Below are 22373 nucleotides of genomic sequence, written 5' to 3' on the forward strand. Positions count from 1 at the left end.
TTTGGGTCAACGGAAAGTCAAAGCAAATTTGACATTGAGCTCGAGTCAAACAATATCACGGCCAGTCAATAAGTGATTATTAGAAAATTTCGCTATTTATATATACAATCTTCTTCATATGATGAGCGCCTTAAGGCAAATGATATTTTGTTTCTTATTAAATATCGTCGGAATATTGCTTTTTTCTATGCCATATATCTGCCATATGTGCATGCATATCGGAATTCTATAAATAAGATTCAAGGCGAAAGTAATTTTTATCTCAATAAGAAAACAGATCAAATTAAGTAAGGAGAAGATGCAATATTCGTGTAAAGCAACTATAAAAAAAAGAAGAAAAACCAAAAATCGTAAATAATCATTTTCAAATTATTTACAAACACACAATACAAAAATTTGAAATATGTTATATTATTTATACGTTTATTTTATATTTTCCGGTTCTATTATCTCAAGTATCGACTATCGATCCGTAAACAATTTGACTTATGAATATTTGCCAAATACAAGAGGAGAAAAGCCCCAAATTATGTTTATGGCTTAATGACAAGTTATGTTTTGTATCGCGCCTCAAATTACTAACATTATTATATGTATATGTTTTGTTTTATAGTTGTTTTATAAAAAAAAAAAGAAATCAAAAACAACCTCACCAACAACATCAACAACAATTTAAATAGAAATCTTAAAGATCAATCTATGCGATTGGAGCACGCTCGCTTGCCAGCCGATGTCATGCAGCGTTTGTTGACAATTACAAAATACATCTTTGCTACACTTACACGCAGGCAAGCACATGTCAAATTGTACCAAATTTAAACACTAGGCACACCGCACTCTCCTCGAAACGGCGTTACGTTATAACTTTGTTAAGCATATGAGCGCGTGCGTCTGTGTGTGTTTATTTATTTATTTATTAATTTTTTTTTTTTCTTATAAATAATTGTTGCAACATTTACCGTCTGATTATCAATTTCGTAGAAAATATTAAAATAATTTTTATTAACCCTCCTACTGGCATAGTTATAATGTATGTAAAAATCGTAATAGTACACAGCCATAAACGAAACATGCCCAAATGCGTAGAAAATATACGCATGTGCATAGGCATGCGCAACTTGCTTGCATGCAAGATGGAAAAGACAGTTCGCTGCCGTTGATTCAGTTAAGTTAGTTGATGTAATTTCATAAAGTTGTAAAAAATCCAAAAAAATATCATTCACATACGTTAGCTAATAATGATGTGTTAGTTACCATGTGGTGATAAGCAGTCACTGTTTGACTTACGGGATGAAAAGCATACTTTTTCCGATATGCACACAACACAAAGGATCGCGACTAACAACTTAATGGTCGCGGGCTCAAATCTCAACTGCGGTATAAGTAATAAATAAATATGTATATAGCACATCGCTCAATAAGTTCACGTGCCGGCTCATATGCGACAACACTATCGAAAGCCCCGTATGAGTTCGGGATAATACCAGCCATCAAAAGAAATGTGTCAAAATTTCATTTTCCCCATCAGCCCATAAGTTAGCGTAATATCGAATCTTTGTCTACTTTTTGAGAATCTTTTTGTCTTTGGAAATGATTTTTATGATTAATCAAACTCAATTCAAAATTTTTCGGTTTCAGAAAAAAATGTTGTATTTTACGACGAGGTAAACTTAATTTTATTCGTTTTGATAAGAAAAAAAAAAGGAATAAAAGTATTATAGTAATTCAAGGTCGACCGTTAAATATTATACATAACTTCACCCAATCCAAGTGTAGGAAACGTGCAGGATGTAATCCAAAAAATAGACCGATGTTATCCATATTTGCTACGCTTAATTTCTATGCCAAATTACTATCAGATCCATTTTCCAGGTGAAGTTTTATATCTTCTCAGAATCTTGATATGGAATAGTATCCAAGACAGGGCTGTACTTGGTCCGAATCTGATATAGTTAAGTCTTATATTATATTACTGTCATGAATCAACAACTTTCGTCGTAAAACATTACAAATTAAGGCTTTTTCCATTAGGACCGTTGTATGGGATAGAGTTCAATAAGTGTTCAATAATTCAGAAAGGTTTACAGTTAATTCCAATATCAAATTAAAATTATGATAGAATCTCCAGCCTGAAATAATTAAAATTATACCTTATTGGCGTATGCTTAGTAAGTTTGTAGATTTCAGAAGCACTTAAGATGGAATTGGCTTTTGTTTGACCAAATAAGTCAGAATCATTGCGCTAACTTATCTCTTTGCTGTCTACCTGTCCATCTAATAACCGCTCATTTCGGTGAAATCTGGTATACTTCGGTGCGTTAACTCACACACGAGCCCTTTTAAAAATAAATTGCAACGGACCACTAGACGGACGGATGGACAGATTAGCCTCCTTATAAACCTTTACACTGAAAATGCCTTTATAAGGAGAAGAAAATTAAATTTGCTTAATTTGGATCAAGACGTTTTGGCTCTGCCCTCATACAGATGTATCCATGAAACAAAATGTGTTCTCGTTAGGTCATGTCGTAAAAGAAGTGATGGTGTAGGGGATGCAATGGCGTCGTTCCCCTAGTGTAGTACTGTTACTTGTTTTCCATTTACTAGTAGTGACCATGCCAACGCTCGTTATCGACGAGACCAATCATATCGAATGAATTTCTTATGAAATATTTTATTACCTGAGGTCTTTGATGACAATAAACAGATAAGGTGGATGGATATATGTAACGAACGATCTTGCAAAGATGATAAATCAAAAATTTTTGTTAAGAATTATGGCTGGAAAAAGATTAGTTGAAAACCATGCATTAAGTGTCTTGTTATTTGGATGAAAGAAAAAAAGACATCATTATTTTGCCTTGTCGAGGCTAAGGAATTTATTTGACAGATAAGAAACCTGAAGATGATAAACATAGTTTTAACATCTTTTAGAATCGTAAGCATTAGCTCTTGCAAAGAAACATCACTTCGCTTATATTGTCGCTTCGCTTGCAGTAGTAGAGAAGTATTTCCAGTAAATGGGTAAACAGGTCGTGTCGAGGCAAGCCGAATCCAAGATAGGCATTTTCCTTATGCCAGACCAGAGCAAAGAGTTTGGAAGAGCCGCTTTGCGCCTTTCCACTTTCATAAAAAGCCAGGATTGGCAGCAAATTCATGTTTACAGCACACATTAAAAAGGTGACAGAACAAGCGCAATACAGGGAATAGAGTTTTTGCTGGACTGGATAAAGTGAAACTGTCTGCTAGGATGACTACTTACGTACTTAAAATCTTGGCTGTGCCTTGAGAGTTGTGTCAGCTTTCCACAAATTTGTGAAAGACAAGCTTCTAATTCTTGGTGTCGTACTAAACATTAACATTTTAAGATCTACGTACGGAAAATCGACTCATCACCTTGGCTCCAGAGAAGTGAACTGCATAGCCCAACAAAATTTTCAGAATGCATCAGACGTGAAGTTGATTCTGATATTATCTAAGTGTTAAGCAATCACAACTGGTTCCCATATTCTATATAGACTTAAGACTGAACATTGTTCGCTTTTTAATAGCACGCAAAGTACGTCCAAAGTTTAAATAAAAGTCTCTAAAACCAGTGGTGTTTGTTCATAATTGCGTAGCTTATGTAGAGCATGACGAAAGCATGTGTAATGCGCCTGCTGTCTTTATCGCAAACATACTTGAAAGTTAATAGGAAAGAAATCTAATGGAAGGCTTCTACTTACTGCCTAATGCTTGCACCGCAGATCAAAAGCTAGATGCGGATAAGAATCGAGCATTTAGGCTCGATTTACGTTTTTCCTTAAGCATATAAGCGCCATTAGTCGATGATATCTCGTTCACTAACACATATCAATAAATTAATTAGAATATTCGATGTGGAATTTTGCTTCCTCTTGGAAGAATTATTATTTGCTGATAACCAAGGAAGGCGGACAAGTTACTATACGAGAGAACTGAAAACATTTTCTGAGCAAAATTCTTCATACTGAAAACTTACAATGTCTAGACTATTGACATATTGCGCAATAACATTCTTAAGGTATAATTTCATTTGGTTGGAAGGAACAATAACACATCACACCCAGCGTCCACAGTTCAGCATACGCGGAGTCTTAACAGCACGAGTCTTCGAGTTAAGCAAGGAAATTAAAATTTGCCGCAAATGATGTTTTGGTTTTGCCCCAGACAACAGCAACAAAAATAACCTTTTGTACGCTTTTGTGTGATAGTGTGAAAGATAGTAGTACTCTAGCACTCTACTTGTATGCTCTTCTTAAAAACGCGGGCGCCATATTCATATATTTAATAATCAAGCCGCCTGAGTGGCCGAGTAGGCAAGAGTCTCGACTAGCAACTCAATGGTCGTGGGTTCAAATCTCAAGTGCGGTAGACTTTTTAATAAAGCCGAAAACCTTAGATGTTGGTGCTTTAAGACTTTAGTCTTAGAATTTATTCTCTGGCTAAGTTTATAATAATAATAATAATAATAATAATAATATTAAATAATCAAACATTTCTGTATCAAAGTGCATTAATTTATACGAAGAGCTTTGATATGCATCATTAATTGGAATTGAAAGAAAAAAGTCGATGTAATTAAAAGCAACGCCAGATAAAAGCATATATAAAACAATAAAATAGTTTAATGATTTAATAACAATTGCAATTTTTCCATTCAATGATTGCGTTATGCCAATTAATAAATGTTATCGCCTTAAACAGAAGGTTTGTTCATATTAAGCCCTGAGTTTGCGCTCACCTATTGATAGTTGCCTAAGCATTGAAAGTAATATATTTCATTGAACTTCTGTTGTAAATGACAATGGGTTTGTTGCATCGGTGCAGAACGTAGTGTACGTCTACATAACGCTTTCCTTTCGTCGGAAAAGTCGGAAAAGTTTTTCTTTAAAAAATCGCCTACAATGTGGACGATTTTCTTTTTCTTTAATTTTGGTTTGAACTGAAGGTCAGGCCGAACTTTGAACTCGATGCGAGGCTGTTTTTAGGAAACAATTAAAGATCGATCTTAAGGTTCTTTCGATGTCATAATTAAGGCAAAATAAGAAATTAACTATTTTACATAAAGTGCATAAGGCACTGAGAACTGATTCAGCAGATTTTTAAAAGTAATAAAGAATAACTTAAACGCTTGACTGGTGTTCGCGACAACGTCTTGAAGAAGTACTCGTAACTTTAAACGACAGATAGATTGTGGTGCTCGTGAATCTTATATAATTTGTCAGATTTCCGATGCATTTTTGGCAAACAATGGGCAAACTTAATATGTCACAGTTACACTTTAATATGTATATAGAGCCATTCGTTTTGTTTTACCCAAAGCAGACGTAAATGAAACACATATTGGATTGGGATTTGGAGCAATGTGATTACGTCCTTTCGTGAGAAAATTGGGCTATTTTAACTAGGACGATATCTGGCTTTAACAAAATCGTGCATCGTGTCATACAGTTCGTGATCAAAACAATTCGTTATGAGAAAACTTCAACGGTCGTGTAATGGGGAAAAATCCTTGTTTGAGCTTGCCACAGAGATCATGCAACATTTTGGACTTTTCACCTTGGGTTTATATAGGAGTATTGGCTTACTCCAACAAAACACGAATTCCTCTGAAAAACCTTTTTCACGAAGATTATTCATGTTATGCATATGCGAAAACACCCTACACTATTTTGCTTAATACAGTTGTTATTCATATAATGACTTTTCAAATTTAGCTGTTATGTGGGACGTGGTCGAAACAGTGATCCGATCCGAAGCATTTTTAAAATGGTTCCTCCTTGGGCCAAATTTCATTGAACTAACTTAAAAGTTATGGCCTGTAAGTTGAACAGATGAAAACAAGACGGACAGACGGACGGAAAAGTTTCAATCGATTCTGAAATGAGCGGCACAATAAAAGGCGGAGTCATCTCAAGTCTCTTTGGCGTTGCCTTCATCCGTACAAACTTAACCACAAGTGGTGTAGGGTATGAAACGTCCGGTTGATATTTTTTATTACAAATTAAAAAAAAAAAAAAAAGAACAAAACAAACGCTTATTTATAAATAAAAAAGTGAAAATACGCTTAAGCCAATCTCTTCTTTTTTATTATTTATTATTAAAACTTAGTAAATTGTTATATAGTGATTGCAAATTAGTTTAATTTTCCCCTTTTGCTTATATCAGGCACCCAAGAGACACGTGCGAGAAATTATTCCGAATTTAATTGATTTAGTTGTTTAAACAATTTGTATGAAATAAAATTTATTTTTATCTAGCAATTTAATTAAAACATTTACAAATTATTTCGTGTAAAACTAAAAATAGAGAGGCAAAAAAAGAGAATTAAAACAAAATATATATATATATATATATATTTATATATATAGCTATATAAACTAAATGAAATTGTTTTTACACATTTAATTAATCATATAAACTGGAATTCCGTTATCCGTCTCAATATGAGTATTAAAGCAGATAATTGAAAAATTGTTCCCTTTCTTCCATTGTGCATTTGTATATTGAACTCAACTTTTACACTATCTATCTATATGAATTATTTACTTCCCCGTATATACTCGTATACATACATATATATATATAAAAGCGATCTAATAAATTTATCATTAATGAATACCGAAAGCACAAATAACCAATTAATTGTATGTTATTTATTAATAAAACGAAAACAGCAAATTGCAACAACAAAAAACAAGAAAAAAAAAACTTGTTGAAAATTATATTGTGCATAACGATGATATACCACCGAAAAAAGAAAAAAAAAAAAAAAAAAAAAAAAATTAGGAGATACGTATCGCAGTAGTAAGCTTGCCAACTACAACAGAGAAACATATGAAGTCTCTCTTGCACTTGTTAAAAATAAAATTTTTGATTTCCTTAAGAGTTCTCTACGTACGTACATAGGTACGTACATTAATCGAACGCAACATGGCTTAAGAATTAAACGCGTAAACTTTATCAAGTCATGTATTGACTAAATTGGTATAAGAAAGAAAAAAAAAAAAAAACATATGTACGAATGTGCATAGCTGGTCATACTGATACATACATCAATGGAACCACACCAAACGCTACTTTAGTTTAATGATGAATGAGCAACACCTTAACTGCAGTCAGGCACACATTTATGCACTGGAATGTACGTGTTATAAAATTTGTTACCATAGACAACAACAAATGTACACATGGACCATTCATAAACTATTTAAAACGAATTATGAATGCCCAACGGCAACAGCCAGCCAGAGTGAGCGGTGAAGTTTGAAAAACCTTTTTAAGTTTTCATAATAAGAAAGAATTCTTTTTTTTTTGTTTTTTTTCTTTTGCTTTTATCATTGCACCTTAGTTGGCAGTTTACAGTTTAGTTATATATTAGCAAATTTCCTTTTAAAACAGGTAAGAAAGCTATTTGCACCTTAAACAGAATCTTGTGGAAGCCAAAGTTTATTTTTTGTTTTCTTCTTTTTTTTTTTTTGCTGGTAATTGAAAATATATAGATATATACAAGAATATCAAGCAGCTTCTGCATAACAATTTCATAGATAGATCTATAAAAGGTTTTCATCAACAGAAAAAAATCGCCAGACTTGAAGGGAGTTCTTACGTAATGAAGTTTATCCTCATAAGTTGGAATTAATTGAACATCATCGTAAAACAAAGCCGGCCATTGTGAAAACGAAGTGAAGGTAGCATAAAAGAACATTAATATGCTGTTAAAGTGATCCATAACTGATTGCTTACTATCTTTAACATGCCGCCTTAAGCTATTTCGTTTGATCCATATTTCGTCAACTATGCCTAATACAAGGCTACATAGGCTTTAAACAAATGTTTTAGTCTTTGCTGCTCCAAAATAATTGCTCCAACATAATCATAGATCGCAGGGTTGATCTTCACTCTAGCTCAGATAATCGCAAGCGAAGAAAGAAGATTCTTCGCCTTAAGCGCTCGGAAAATGGCTGGTACTTAGTAGTCGCGCTCGACAATGAATCTATTACTGCTAGCAATCGAAAACCTGCGCAATTCTAGTCGATCGGCAATTCTTCATTTATGGCAATTGTTCAAAGCCATTTTAGTGTTTAACTTTTTTTGGTTAAAGCTGCTTACTTAGATCGCATGGTCGTATTGGATTGAGAGTTGAGCGCACAGAAATACTTCTATAATGTAGCGGCTTGAGGTTTACTACATTGGACTGACCTTAGGGGCAGAGCGCCTACGGAGGTCAACAAACCTTTTCGAGAATCGAAAATCTCAGAGCAATCAGAACAGGTGCCTGTTACATCATGATGACGCGCAAATTGCAATGAAAGTCTTTATAGCGAGTAGACGATCAAAAAAGCTGTACACATGCCTACGGCAACGACGCTGAAGTTGCAAATAAAACCTTTATAGCGTCCAGACTATCAAAGATACTTGTCTAGGATACCGTCAGATTGTTAGGGTGATATCAATACCTTTGCCGGCTGAATATTGCAATGATTAGGAAAACAAGTTTGCGTCACTGATGATTTCTATGGATTCTAATGGGCCGGTATATTGTGTGTTGTCTGCCGTATTACTTCGTATAACGTTATCCCATTCTATTTACCTTGCACTTTGCTTCTGCTGAATACTGCGTTACACTGCACTGCCTATGTCATTGATCATTGATCTCATCGATAATGAAATGTAAAATTGCCTTAGTGGTCGCTTAACCTGAAAAGCTGCCTCCTGCTTTCTATTTTATCTTGACTTGGATTATCTTCATCTTGATTTTTTTGCATCTTCAGGAAACCTATGCAGCCAAGGCAAGCATAGTCCATGAAAATTGATTCAAGGCTAATAATAATTCCAGCAAACCTAGTTAGCATCTGATCTTGAACGGCTTGTGAACAGACAAGACGAATCGACGCTCACAAGCGTTAAGTCAAGTTGTTGCGTTAAATTCTTTCGAAATATTTGGCTGTAGGAAACTAGGGCATTGCCGCTCGTACGGCATAAGCTTCATTTGTACACTGACCGTCGTTTGGTGCATAGCAAAGTGTAGAGAGATGCTTCTTAATTAGCAGCATTTAGGGCACTGCCGCTGTTTGATGTTTTTCTAAGTGGATTAAGCTGGAAAACGTTGCAGCAGAAGCTGCGGTAATGCAGCAACCCAGGAAACAACTAGAAAATGATTTGCAATATTTCGGGTAAAAAATTGTTGTCTTTTAAGCTATGAAATTTGCAAACATTCGTCCCTCTAAAGCAACCCAAGAAATGATCTTTAATTTGCGCTGAGAACTTCTCCAGCATACGGACGATCTTCTAAATGCTTTTATTTCTGATTACCAAATGTTCAGAGCGAGGCAACCATATTCAGCACAACGATAGTTCTGCAAAGTTAAAGGTGTGTGGAAATAGAACGATGATGAGGATAGCTCGCAACAACCAAGTGTTCACTAGGGGGACATATTGAAACTACCCGGTCTGCCCGGTAAATGCGAAAGGACAACAGATAACGGTGATGGCTACGTTGATGATTAAGTTTTGTATATTACTTCTTCTGCTTCTACTACTACGAACGGCAAATGTATAGAATCCAGAATTTTAATTTTATTTGAATCTTTATCATCCCGTACATTAAATTTAATACACTTTCGTGATGTGGTTTTCGCATTAGGAAATATAAATATTAACAAAATATTTATCTTTTCATAATTGGCAATATGTTTTCTAATGCTTGAATGGCAACGCATTGGCCCGCGCTTGCGACAAAACGAAATAGATGACAGACCTCAAGTAGTGGATATTCCGGCAGCATATTAGTGACAGTAAATTACTCATAAATTTTAAGTTTGCATAATAGCAGTTTAATTATTTTTTAATTTTTTTTTTTCTGCTTTTTTTTCTGCTTTTTTTTTTTTTTTTTTTGTTTTTAAACAAACAACTATACCAGAGAGTTGATTTAATGAAACACCTGTAATTTTGTTAACAAGACGGTGTTGGTATTTATAAAATAAAATCTTAGTAAGGCTTATGGGGGCTGGACAGGAGTAAGAAACTAGTAATTTGTAAATTATATTTAGCTCAGTGCATTAACACGACAATTTGAAAAATTTAGTTTTTAATAGCAACACACATTTATTAAAATGTATATATTTATCATAAAATTTCACAAGAGGAGTTCAATGTCTTAACCGTTACGTTTTCTTAATTTCTTCAATGATAAAATTCAACTAATCTTCTAAATATATATAACGGATATTATGAAGAGTACAACAGGTGATAAACGAAATGAAGCGTCAAGTTCATTATCACAATAAAATATCATAAAATAATTGTATATATTCAATTAGCACAAAAGATAAAAAAAGTATAACAAAAAAACATATCTGTTTAATTAACCGAATTTTAAACTTTGCTATCGTTTGCCATAAAAGCACTGCTTTAGGCTAATACCCTTTCTGTAATTCATTATTCACACTCGTCGCGTATATAATACTAATATATAGCATTAACCTACGGATTTTATATATATATTATACTAGTATGTATACAAAATTCTTTTCAACCAGGAATTTCGAAAAGGTTTATAGCATATTAAAATACACATTGAAGGCGGTACTCGATTACGAGTTGAAAATGAATAGCATAGTCGACTGGATTATCAAATCTGTCTACACAACGTAGATATCACTACAGTGATACAATCTGTGGGTTTAACGTAAATGCACTAAGAAAGCAGATGTTTCTGGTGCTGTTTTACGTGGGTGCATTGCCGTAAAAGTTTAACCTCATGGTACCAGGTGCCATGCGGAATGGGAAAATGTTCACTCAACGATTAGGCCCCGAGTACCTGTAGAGATTCACACACGGACGTGTGTGCTTCTGCATACACTATTAAGAGTAGACTAAAAATACAGACGTTTCCAGGTGTTTTACCTGAGTTCACTGCAGTAAAGGCTAGACTTCATTGTACCTTGTGCTGGGCGAAGTGCAAAAGTGCGCAGTCGGTGCCTCGATGGTGCTTAGTCCCCGAGTACAAGTGAAGATGCATATATGGATACACAATCCCCTCCCTTCTCTCGTGGTGAGAGCGATGCCTAAAAACTCTGTCTTTCTTTTTGTCAGATCCCCGGCTGCCATGCTATTCCATACCTAGCAGAAGCCTTTTTTGCAATTTGAGCTGAGAATCGACTGCACTAAATGTCCCCAATGGACCGTTTCCGTGGTCGCGTCGAGGCTGGAACATTGCTTCGAAGGCTTCTGGCAACCCATGATACCACAAGTAAAAGAAACAGGAGAGTAAAGTATAATCGATTAACCAATCATTTGTGCCTCTATCATCAAATCTCCATATTAAATGATATCAAATTGTTTCTTATTGTTCTTCGAAAATCTAGTTCAAAAATCATTTACATTTTCTCAACAGTTCGTCCACAGTTGCCAAACAATGGATAGCGTCCAAGTTGTGTTAAGGGGTCCTGCGCTTGATCCTAACTGTATTCTCACTGAAATCTGCGTGTGTTGTAAAAGTCAATTGAATGAACAGAGTGTTCACTCACAGCTACCAAAAAAGAATTGCTTAACCTCTTCTGCTTTAGTGTACGGTCTGTCCTTAGTAACCAGTTGCTGACTTCTCGAATCAAGAATATGTTTCCTAGTGCAGTTTAGGTAAGAGATTATAAGAGCTTATGACGTTTTGCTTCTTCTTACTTTGCTTGCCAACTTAAGCTTGTGGCATTTTCACCTAACAGTGAGATTAAATAAAGATATTGAGTTCCGGGATGAGTTCATGCCTGTTATTGATGTTGTCTTCTTTTCTGTGTACCCTTCAACCGAATTATTTGATTTATTTTTTTCTCTTTATTTTGTTCTTATATATTCTCCTGTTCCTTATATTATTATTAAAGCTTATTTTCTCTCTCTCTCTCTCTCTCTCTCTCTCCCTCTCTCTCTCTCTTTCTATCTATCTATCTATCCCTTTACCTCTTTTCTCACTTTTTGATACCTAGTATGTAGATATTGTGAACTCACCATTAAAGGCTTTCAAATCTATCGCTATCTATCTCTTTTCCTCTTTGCTCCCTTTTTGATACACCGTGAATAGATATTGTGAACTCATCACCCCAGGTCCTCAAACACATGGCTTCAAAGTTATCCATGTCTCAAGAAATAAATAAGTAAATAAAATATAAGACATGATTTAATTTATCTTAGCATGTATGCAAACTTGGAACACGATCGCATTTTTAAAGGCGTGAGTTTCACTTTTATAGCTATCGTCATAGAGTAGCAGAGTATTCGGAGTGAACATAAGTGAATTTTTGAATGGATTTTGCTCACTCTCTAAGTAGTAAAGAGGCAAAACACTTTGAACATTTTAAGAGCACACGAACAAGCGGTAAAAGAATCGCATTAACCTTGCAAATCCTGAAAGAAATGATGATAAATGCTTTTCAACTGCCAACACTATTTCCGATTGTGAAGCCTCCTATATAGCACTATATACTATTAAAGTATTTCGAAAAATGTTAATAGCGTTGGAATAGATTCTCTTATGATGTTAATATTTATATAACGTGCTACATCAAATTCAAAATCAAAATAGAATCGTTGACCACTGACATCTTAAGAAGTATAAGGAGTTTCCCTGAGTTATAAACATCACAATGTAAAAAAAAAAAATACATGAATCTAACCCTTTCCATTTCATTTCATTTTTCTGCTACCTACCATTAATTCCTTAATTATTTTGCACAAAAAGGCATAAGAAACGATCTCAATAAGAAATCGTACATAAATATTTAAAATGATATATTTGATGCATGAAAGAGAACAAAAAAACAATTAATAATCATACCCTACACTTCTTGAGGCATGTTAAGTTTGTGAGTATGAATGCCGCACATACAAGATTTTGAAATAGACTCACATTTTATTTTACCGATCGATTTAGAAAGTTCCACTGAACTAAGTTTGTCCGCCTGTCCGTCTTTGTTTTTGATGTTCAATGTACAAACCCTACTTTTTGAGATCTTTGGATGAAATTTGGCACATTAATGTCCTCTGACCCATAGACGGATGCTATTGAATATAGTTTGTATCGGAATAATTTTTTGATCGCTTTCTTATTTTTGAAAAGTCGTTATATTAATACCTGTAGGATGGTATAAGCTACAGGGAGTAGTACAACGTAGTACATGTTTTAAATAATGTAACGTCGGTCGAGACAAGAGTTGATGTAAGAAATACAATGCCAACACGCACTTGACGTAGGAGTGCAAAGCGCTAGTTAACTGACAACTAGCAAGCACTTGAGGAGACAGACTTCTTTAGCGCCAACTTATGGTTAGGCGATCTACGTTATGGCAAATGAGAAAGGGTGTAAATTACATTCTCCTAAGTTCTGGTTCTACGCAGACTTGAATTGCAAAACTGACGATTTTTCTCATTTTAACAAAGTTGTTATGAAGGTAAAATGGATATTCCCTTCTTAACGAATAAAGAAAAATACCTGAACAGTCGTTCGCATATCTTTACACAACTAAGAGAAAAGATTAATCGTTTATATTTATTTCGAAACATTATGCACTGATGAACTGAAAACGTTTGTATATACACAAGGTATAACAATATGATAAATGTCAAGTATCTCATCAATCTCAAGTGTACATCCGCACAGCAAAAGTGCACCGCAAGTTATGTAGGGTACAACAATGTTATATATTTTGTTATCTTTCTCAGCACATTTCAAATTGCTTTTGTATTTGGCTCAATAGAAAAACAAACCTTTCAGGAAATCGCGATTAATGTGTTCATCTCGCTCATTCGGTTCATGCTTCTATACACTTATAATAGGCATAAAGTAATAAGAGTTAACCTTAACATTTTTGGAAATGTTTAATGCCTTCCTGTGCGGTCCATGGGAATCAGTTGTAAATAAAATTTAAAGGAAAAAATTTCTTCATTTTTCAAATTTATTTTTAATTAAAAATTTTTGTAAGAAATTTTCAATTTCCGCAAAATTTTAATTCCCCGCTTCTGCCTTAGGCCAAACTTATTCTTGCCTTATTAAATTTCTGCTGATCATTGGTGTTTTTGTATTAATCAAATTCTCAATCATTCCTATCTGTGTTCAATCTTGTTGATGCAATTTTAATTTATAAGCTATGCTCTCACTCAGTCGCTTATCTTTGAATCCATCGAAATGAGTTATAGTTTAATTAGTCAATTCATAAACAAGTAGTCTATGGTATCAATTAGAGAAACCTTTTCACGCGAGCCAATCAACTGATAGTAGTCTTGATTGAATTGAAAAATAACAAATGAATAAAAGAAAAATTGAGAAAATTTTTACGCACACACACACACACACACACACACACATATACAACATTCCACGTAGAGGAAAGCGAACATAAACAAATAAGAAAGTTATATGCGGCAGGGATCGAATTTCGCATACCCATCACTATGTTTTTCGCATTCTACTCACCAAGTTCTTTTATTTGATACCCACACCGCTAGTGTTATTAAGGAAAAAGTAATGGTCGCGTCTAAGAAATTTATTTTAAAATTAAGCCATCTTTAGGCAGCTAATATACCTTTATTTAAAGAATGTACAAAATGGTTGTAAATAGTCAGTCGTGTTTGCGTTGTATGATGAATAATCATAAAACTTCAAAAAAGTGAAAAAAATAAAATGTAGTCACTTGTAACTTTGTATGGGCATGGTCGATTGGTTCCATTTTCGGACCTAACGAGTAGGCTCTTTCAAAAATGCAAAAATGTTTGTTAAAAAAAATTGAGTTGCGTTCAGTTTACAGTCCACTGCGTGCTTTTGCTCTGGCCAATTTGGCCCGCTCTCAATACCAACCTGCGTGCAGAAACTTCCAATATTTCTACTAAATTTGAAGTCGATATCTTCATTTTTGCCAGGAAAGTGCCAACGACGCACATCATACATAGACACAGACGGAGAGACATGGCTAAGTCAACTCACAATTTCACGCTGATCAAGAATATATATAGTTTATAGGCTCTCTGAACTGTTCTTTTGGATTTTGGATGGAAAAAAAAACCAAAATGAGTAGTATATCCCTTTCTTGCAGTGGTGGGTGTAAAAACAAAAAATAAATATTGTTACCCTTCGAGGCGCGTCTGCAAAAAGTAATGAAAAATTTCATTGTAGAACTTAACCGAGTTAACCAGGTCAACCAACGCCTTACCATTACTCCCTAAAAACAACAAATGGGTTCGATAAATTTTGACTTGATATCTACCGTAGCTTGCCTATAGGTGGTAATAAGATTTTGATATTCCCGTTTTTTTTTACGTTCTTTTTAACCTTTTAACAATCGTGAGAATGTTTGCTGTAATCAGTAAATTTGACTTATGGACATACTTGATAGGATCAAAAATTAATGTTCTTTGTCGACACATTTGATCCTTTTGCATATAATATTAAAACCACTCATTGAAAGTTGCTTGACTTAGTTTGCATCTATCTGATAAGCGAAGGCGCAAGATTGACTTTTAAATTACTCGACGATTTTTTATATAAGAATTTATCGTTCCAATGAATTTGATGGAAATGCTAAACGAAAGGCTTTTGGTGACGATTCTATACCAAAGCTACGCATTTGTACGTAATAAACGTACGAAGAGAACAAAGGTTATGGAGGGTCTGGCAAGCTTAGTGTATCTGGGTAGTAATTACATTTGCCATTAACGAACCCGTCGCCTTCCCAACGAATCGCGCCTTGCAATTTTTACAAACACTTCAAAGATAATGCAAGTGGCAAGATATGGAAAATTTATCCCGAAGCTGCTGAGATATTTCTCAGTGAATAATGCCCTAATCATCTTTTTCCACTTTTCCAAACTTGAAAGGACTTTCGAAGTACAACGATTTCCAAAGGTAAAAAACGAACGAATTTTGTGTACGACATCGTCACGGACGCTCCATTAAGGAAAGGAGGACGCATTGAAGATTACGTATATATTTTTTGCAAAAATCAAAAATTCCCCTTACTTTTTGATCAAGGCAAGTTCTAACTTCAATTCGATTTTTGCTTGTGGAAATTGCTTAGATGCACAAAAGCGTCTGTCAGTCTAGATGTTAAAAATGGACTCAGAAATGAACAGGCTCTTATTCATTTTATGGCGGATGTAACTGTTAATAGCTTTGTCCGACTATACGATTAACTTAGTCTGTTTTTTTTCGATGTTCGAACGGTGTGCTCTAAGAGGAGTGACTGTAAATAAAGATGAACAATTGCCATGTAATGCAGTAGATTTGATTGCTGCTAATTTTACGACGAATTGTACGAATTGTATTCCCCATAAACCTATTGAACCCATGTTAAAGCTTTTTATTTTTAATTTTCTATTTTACTAGGCCCCATCGTTGCATCGCAAGTGAAGTTACTGTAACTTTTTACACCTGTGGACATATCGCTAACTTTAGACAGGAAAACAGTTTCTTTTTGAAATAATTTTCAAGGAAATTTTTATTGAATTTATTTTCATTTGATCCTTGTTTTGTTTTGGTTTTTTTTTTATACCTTTGGACTTTAGGCACGGCTGTTGAAATTTCTGAGGGATTAAATATTCAAATTTATCGAACCGCACAATAGTCGTATTTTTTGAAAGGTGAACACATTCATAAGTTTTCCTTTTCCTTTTGTTTAAATAATTTTTAAATTTCTTTTGAATATCTTCTTAATTTTTTGAATTTGTTTTAATAACTTTTTGTAATTAAAAATTATTTAATAATTTTATTTCATTAATATGTTTGCCGTTTTCTTTACTTTTCTTTTTTCTTTTCTTTTTTGAAATTACGATTTCTGAAGTGCACTTGAAGAGGGCTAAATGTAGACTGATTTTTTGTTGACAGAGAGAGAGACAAGCAAACGAAGTTATTGTGTGTTGTAAAATGTGTTGCTTTCATAGTGCGCGCGAAACGATTTGTTTGCATGCTTCGTTTAAACACCCCAAAAAGTATCCCCCCAATAGAGAAATCAGACCAGAGCGAATATCAATATAATCGTAATGCTTGTGTGTAATAACATATTTTATAAAATAAATATTGACATACATAGCTGTATGTGTGTATGGGTGCACGTACGAACGTTACCTCAAGCAAGGAAGTCAGAAAATATGATCGTTCATAGAGCTTAAGCATTTATTGTGCGCATGTATTGGGTTACGAAGAAAATTCCGAGAGAGAGTCAAGAAAAAGCAAAACAAGAGAACTGGACGACGAGATAAACATTTACGTGAGTTAGCTTATAATTACTTATAATGAACTTAAAGAAAACTTATGAACAAAATTTCGCTGTTTGAACTTTAGTCAAAAAGAAAAAAAAAAACACTTCTCTTAGGACAAGAGAGAAAGAGAGAGAGAGACAGAGAGAGAAATCTGTTACTTTTACAAATGGATTCATTTATCAAAATTTCTTTGGCGCTTTTAAAACAGGATGTGGCGCTTATTATACAGCAACGATGCCAGAGCTTCTACGTGTTCTATTCTACCAAGCCCTCTAAGCGAGATGTTCGATCGATTGTTTGATGCGTAAATGTTAATCAGAAATGTCTTAACCTTACTCGCTACATACAATAACAATTTTTGTTACGAAATTTTTGAGTTTATCGTTCAATATCGTTAACAATCCAAGTCCAGGCAAGTCAATTAATTTACGCCTGCATTTTTGACGTACATTATTCAACGTAGACATTTCCCATAAAAAATCCGTCTGGTACGCTGAGCGCTGGAGACAAAGAGTTCGGAAAATTTTCTATTAGAAGAGGAGGCAAAGCGCTCAAAGGTATGAAAGAAATTAAGCCAACGGGTTTGCAGCAAGTAGTTTACATGGTCCTAATTGGAATCTGAGGAAAAACTAATGGGGAAATTATTTTGTCTGTGGCTGAGCTTTTTACACCCTACACCTATTAAAGAAGGAAGAAAGAAAAAAATTCACTTTCTACACTGGGCATGGCCGAGTCTTTCCTTTTTCGTACAAATAGTGTAGAATTACTTAAAGAGATTTCTATCGCTATATCTATTTTAACGGATAGGAGGGAGCATTGGGCAAAAACTCTTATTTACCTTGTTTGCCTTGTACTGTGAGCGCGTGTCGCTTGAGTGCTTTCTCCGTTTTTCAATACACAGACTTTCTTGCAATAATTTCCAGTATTTCCGCTAACTGTAAAGCCTGATTTTTGCCACCAAGAGAATGTGCGCACCAGGGCATATATGGACGAACGAACGGACATTCTTTATTTAGATGTTAACATCCAGTATTTCCGCCAACTTTGAAACCTATTTTTTGCTACCAAGAGAATGTGTGTACCATTGCATACACGGGCGAATAGATGGACAGTCTTTATTCAGATCTAGATAATGCCTGAGAATATATATAGTTATTTTATGGCCCCCGTTTTGAATATAAAAAAGACTCACATAATCTACCCGCACATAGTTAGTGAAGCTCGTGGGTTTGTTTTAAAAATATTGGCTTATGATTAGCGAGTATTCAAATCAGAAAGTTGAATTCATAAAAGAGGCAAACATTGGTTAATAAATAAAATTTGTCACAGACATTACACAGGCGGACACACAGACGGACATGCTTACATCGAATCACAATGTGATATTAAGTGTGTCGAACTATGCGACGGATATACTCGTCAAACGTAGAGCGTGCGCAGTTTGAAATTAGTTTATTATGAAACGACTTGATAAAATCAAAAATATATTTTCCAACATGCATTAATACGATAAATACACACACATTCATAATGATACAATTTTATGAAAGAAAATTGTTTATGTCTAAAAGGTAACAAGTGAGATAAATATATGCGCGAATCTTTGATATCTTGCAACTTAATCCCATATTCCAAAATTGCAAAGTCATTTATTGCCTGTAACTATTCTTATACTCGTCGAAAATCGATTTAATAGCTAGAAACAGGCGTTAAATTCCATATGATTTATTATAAATGTTGTTGGAGAATTGGCAAAGCAAAGGATATCGATGTCAAGAATACGTGACGTACGAACGAACGGACTTTCAGGAAAGATCGTAGAATCAAATCCAAACAACATCGTTGAGAATGATGAACTTAACATTAATTTAGAAATTTACATTCACCGTTAATGAATTAGAACAAAGTAAACATGTAATAAGTAAAAAAGTTAAATTTGGACCCAATCATTTGGACACATCACCGTTATACTAAAAAAGGCAGAAAAAAAGTGAAAGAAGAACGTTTTTATGCTCTATAATATGGGATGGGTGCAGTTGGATTTTTCCATTTTCAAAACAAAATTTTTTGGGGTGGAGCGGGCGTTATAGGCGTGTCCTGAAGAGGTGAAGAGTTGGGTCTTTTGCAAATTTGTAGACGATATATTCATTTTCGCGAACGGGGGAATGTTTACGAAGGACACTATATGATTTGGCACACAGACAAATGAACAGACGGATATGCTTAGATGCGTCCCGGATTTGAAATTGGCTAAGAACTTATATGGTTTATGGAGGAAAAAACTTAAATTATGACACACTATAACATTGGATAGTCGTGGTCAATTTTTACATTTTTTGTGAAGGTACTACAGCACCGCCTATAGAATATGCGTTCAAATTTTTGTAGATCTTGTAGTTCATGAGGAATCGGGAAAAAACAATTTTTTATTCTTTTTAAAAGCACAGGTGTTCTCAGTTTAAGTAGCACTGTAGGCGTGTCCTTCGACCGATTTGGCTCATTTTCAATACCACTCTGTGCGCAAGACCTTTTAATGCTTCTCCTAAATTTCCAGTCAATGTCTTCATTTGAATGTTTACACCATCCATTACTAAGCCGGACAGACAGACAGCCGGAAATCGATTCAGAATTCGATGCTGAACAAAAACATATATGCTGGAGTCTCCGAAGCTTCTTTCTGGGCATTGCAATGGGGGTTTGACAAACTGAACATATTCCTCATCCTTCGATAATGTATGCGATGGTGTAAAATGTATTTATTGAATTAAGTCGATTTCCTTCACATCAAAAATATTTTCATTAATTCTACTACTGATAAAATATATGTTATTAGGTGATGTATGTGTATTATTAAGTTTCGTTAAGAAGCCTCCATGAACGAATTAAACTGGTCTCTAAACTTTATCTGTGACCATGTTACAATAGTCGCAATTTTAAAAAGTTCGGGAGGAGCGCGCAGAAAGCCATGATTTAATTCCTTTGGTACCTGAAGTGTTATCACATTGACGAATGCTAACGGACGTCAAACTTTTTATCTGTGATTACCAGCCAAGGATGATTTTGTTCCTTGAATCACGTACAATGCCTTGAGATTTGTTATGCCTCTCTGAGCTCTGTCTTTTGATTTTTTTGCTAAGACAATAATTATCTGCACACTATGTAAGTTTCATTTATTTGGTAAACATAATTTGTTTCATTAGTTCTGTAAAATTGTAACCTATATTGCAACGTATAAGCCAACAAGATAAATTTTGCTTTCGATCAAACCATTTATACAAAAAGTTTACAATATTTACTGGAAATATTAGGCTGGGGCAGCTTCAACCAACTGTAATCTTTCTCCAACGGTATCTGCCATAGACAGATAATTGTAAATTAAGGATAATAAGCGATATCGGTCTAAAATTTAGTATACATATTTTGTAAAACCAGGGGGATAATGACGTATAAAAAATTTTACTTTCACTTGCGCACTCAGTTGTTTCGCAAAAACACCAGAATACCGAAGCGAAAGCTCCTTTTCAGTTACGCGATTATCCCCCCTGAATATCAAAGCCAAAGTTAACTTTCAGCTACTTTTCCCGCTGAAGTATTAAGGGCGACAAGTACTGTTTTCGTTTAGTTTAGAAGGTCTTTTTGAGGATTTCATTTTCATTCCCATTTATTATCAAGCTACAGACCAATGAATATCGCTACAGGCTATGTAATTACCACGTGCAAGAGATCTTATAACATAGCCATATGCATAACTTGACCGAACAACTATTGATGTAAATACTTTACATCCCTAACATTTCTGGTGATTATTTTCTGTCAGCAACAATAGAATTTCTCTTGTTCAAGAGTGTGACCAATTTCCTTCTAAGCGATTGCAATAGAAATAAGAAATCTGTTTGACCTTTTTGCCAAGTTTTTTTATCGCATGTAACAGCGAAGCCTCTAACAAGAAGTAAGGAGGATGTGGGTACTATAAACCGGCTAAATTTGAATTGGATGAATTCATTACTTTTGTTGTTTATTTGAACAAATCTGCTGTTGAAGCCCACTCTATCAGTTGTTGTTGTCACTTTTGGTTTCAACGATTTAAAAGTGGCGACAGGAATTAACTGGAAATGCCGTGTTGCCAATAATATTGTAAAATGTTGTAGAAAGTCGTGGAAATTATTTTGTTTAATATATATTATACCAGCTTTCCACAATGAATGCCTTTTTCAAGTGAAAAAGTGATCAAAATTTTTCCAAGCACTTCATCTATATATGTATATTATATATACATTATATACATACTGTAGTCATATTATATGGTATTAGCGTAAATCACGGGAAGCATTAGTCTAAATAACGCGAACGACTCAATTATCTCTGTCTTATCAAATATTTGGCCGAACTGTTCGGTAAATCCACACACATTCGCTGGTGTCAAAAAAGAATTTTTAATTTAATTTAAGAGATTAATAAAAAAAAAAAGGAATTCCGTAAAGATAATCTTCGTGATTAACAAAGATTAGTCAATAAGCTCGTGAAAGGGCAAATTCCTAAAAAAAATTTATTAAACTAAGATTTCCTTCTTTGCAAAAGGGAAACGTAAGTCCGAGAAGCTTTCTCATGGCCTCTTCCGCGAATTTGATACGCACCTGGGTAAAGAAACTTATAAACTAATTAATTATGCCTGCGGTAGTAAAAGACGTTCGATTTAAATAATCATAATATTTATTTATTTATTGTATTTTTGTATTATTACTATACTGTATATATGTAAAATGCACATCGATTAGAAAGTATGCCCATAAATATTTTCTAAGCGTTTCACTGCTATGAAAAAATTGAAATTTTTTTACAAGTCTTGCGCACACGAAATCATGCTTTGACGTTTTTATTGCAATAGCAAGAATGCCGGCAACTCTATTTCATACACGATGGCTCTCTTTATTCAGCGTTGAGTTATTAAAAAAAATCTCTTAAAATTCTAGTGCTCTCTCTCTGAGTGCAGTATAAGTGGAAAGATCTCTTAATTAATTATCTGCTATATGAGCTAATAAACAAACGCTAAGAATGCTATCAAGAAGGGATCGTAAAATGTATTAATGAATATTAATAATAAAAAAAAGAAA

The 22373-nt window shown here is 34.3% G+C and overlaps 1 protein-coding gene across 2 annotated transcripts in view; it reads right to left on the reverse strand.

The window, feature by feature from the left end:
* LOC119633463 (cGMP-dependent protein kinase, isozyme 2 forms cD4/T1/T3A/T3B) overlaps positions 1-22373 on the reverse strand; it is a 96727-nt gene that overhangs the window by 64367 nt on the left and 9987 nt on the right. The window contains exon 1 of one of the 2 annotated variants that reach the window (XM_038027027.1): positions 16557-16699. The exons of the other annotated variant lie outside the window; for it this stretch is intronic. The gene's annotated coding sequence lies outside the window, so the exon portion shown is untranslated. Of the gene's footprint in view, positions 1-16556; positions 16700-22373 lie in introns of those variants that run through there. 2 annotated transcript variants of the gene reach the window in all.

This window comes from Glossina fuscipes, unplaced genomic scaffold (genome assembly GCF_014805625.2).
Source record: "Glossina fuscipes isolate IAEA_lab_2018 unplaced genomic scaffold, Yale_Gfus_2 2, whole genome shotgun sequence".
Classification (NCBI taxonomy): domain Eukaryota; kingdom Metazoa; phylum Arthropoda; class Insecta; order Diptera; family Glossinidae; genus Glossina; species Glossina fuscipes.